The following is a 2,373-nucleotide window of genomic DNA, read 5'->3' as shown; positions in this document are numbered from 1 at the left end:
ATCGAACTCGGGGGTCTTTGGCAGATAACCCTTCTCGACTTAAGCTATGCTGCGAATGATGTGCCTTGGAGCTGAGCGTAATCGAACTCGAAGGTCTTTTGGTCACAGATAACCCTTTAGCCTTGAGTTATGCTGTAAATGATGTGCCCTCGAAGCTGAGTGTAATCGAACTCGGGGTCTTTGGCAGATAGCCCTTCTCGATTAAGCTATGCTGCAATAATGTGCCTTGGAGCTGAGCGAGTCGAACTCGAAGGTCTTTTGCTCACAGATAACCCCTTCTAGCCTTGAGTTATGCTGTAATGATGTGCCCTCGAAGCTGAGTGTAATCGAACTCGGGGGTCTTTGGCAGATAGCCCTTCTCGACTTAAGCTATGCTGCAAATGATGTGCCTTGGAGCTGAGCGTAGTCGAACTCGAAGGTCTTTTGGTCACAGATAACCCTTCTAGCCTTGAGTTATGCTGTAAATAGTTTGTTCCCTCGAAGCTGAGTGTAATCGAACTCGGGGGTCTTTGGCAGATAGCCCTTCTCGACTTAAGCTATGCTGCGAATGATGTGGGAGCTGAGCGTAGTCGAACTCGAAGTCTTTTGGTCACAGATAACCTTCTAGCCTTGAGTTATGCTGTAAATGATGCCCTCGAAGCTGAGTGTAATCGAACTCGGGGTCTTTGGCAGATAGCCCTTCTCGACTTAAGCTATGCTGCAAATGATGTGCCTTGGAGCTGAGCGTAGTCGAACTCGAAGGTCTTTGGTCACAGATACCCTCTAGCCTTGAGTTATGCTTGTAAATAGTTGTTAAAAATGGCTTCCCTTTACGGGTCGAAACGGTCATGATTCTTCCGGTGGTTCCCCTAAGCTGGTCTGGGAAAACCTACTGATAAATTCTGACAGTCGGATCTTCCGTCGTGGAATGAAATCTGGCTTGAAAGTGTTAACTGAAAACATGTTGCTCCTGGTGAGTTTGAACTGAACTAGATTTGATCTGAATTGGTTCTCGAACCCATCTGAAATTGGTTCTGAGATCTGTAGTTATGTAAAGTCGGTTGAGGTGTAGCTTCTTGCTGCTGAGTTACACCATCGTTCTTTAAAGATGCTTGCAAGTCGAGTAACATTCATCCTGAAGTCGAAGCTTGACTCTGAAAGCTGCAACTTATGTATGCTAAAATGATGAATGTGATGCACCTAAGTATGTCTAAGATGCATGCAACTGAATAAATTATGTGTTATTTCTTGGATGGAGTCTCGTGCTTTGCCTGCCAATCTGGTCCATGGAATCGATCGTGCCCCATTTGCTTCTCGAGCTTGGGCTTTACAGACATTTCATATCTGAGATTGTTCTGTTTGAAACGTTTTTCTCCTTTTTCTTGTTTCGAGAGAGAGAAATGATAAAAATGTTGTAAAGTATTGTTCGCAATTGAATCAAATTGTAAATGTGAGTTCAAAAAATATCAAAGGAATCAAGAGCTCTTTTAATGCTTTCAGAGTTACAAATCTTTGACAAATATTCAAAGGGACGAGTCGGCTTTAGGTTGGCCTCCTTTCTAAGGTTTTTTGGTAAAAAAATGTCATTTTTTAAATTCACAACATGCTTTGGTACTTTAATTGGGTGCGGAAAAAATGACGCACTAGCATGATCAAGTACTAGACCTTTTATCTCAATCCTCTGGAATTTCATTTGTTCAAGCTTTGTAGGTTCTTCCAACAAAGGCAGTGCAAAAAATATCGGTCTAAAAATGAGATTCTTGATGCTCGTGGTAGTTGACTATAACAGGGTTCCTTAACTCCCTTAGTCCATTTTACCGAAAATTTCTTAGATAAATTTCATTTACTTTGCCATTGTCTGGCTAGCACAATCCATAAAGCCGGGGCGTTCAACCAATTGTTTAGAGGGACAGCTTAGTATTATAATTACTTTTATCAGGTTTAAACTGAAGGGTTCGTTTCATCACAAAGTCTTCGGCCTGACAAAGCAGTGGAGCAACACCGAATTGCCAAGTTTTCGAGCAATGTCATGGTTTGAATGTAATCTACTCATAAGGCCAGGGCTTTCAGTTTCCTCTATAACCAATTGCCTTAGCGGAATAGCTCAGTTTTTACGGATTTAATTTCTAAAATTGTCAAGAAGAACCTGTTATAGCCTAGGTGTTTTGAAAGTCAAGGAATCTCATCTTTAGAGTTCAATTTTCAAGCAACTGACCTAAACTGGATTCACCTACTCGACTCTTTCATTGTAAGATCATCATCGTCATTGAACGTCTTAAATAACAAACATAGTAATTGTCATATGCAAATGATGCCCCATGTTGTCCGTACCTTATGAAAGGAAAAGGGTATATTGGTTAATTCCAAGAACGGGGTATGGTGTTTGAGGGTATA

The sequence above is a fragment of the Hibiscus syriacus genome, unplaced genomic scaffold, assembly GCF_006381635.1.
Source record: "Hibiscus syriacus cultivar Baekdansim isolate YM2019G1 unplaced genomic scaffold, ASM638163v2 tig00112801_pilon, whole genome shotgun sequence".
Taxonomy (NCBI): domain Eukaryota; kingdom Viridiplantae; phylum Streptophyta; class Magnoliopsida; order Malvales; family Malvaceae; genus Hibiscus; species Hibiscus syriacus.
Note: the sequence above shows the minus strand (reverse complement) of the source record.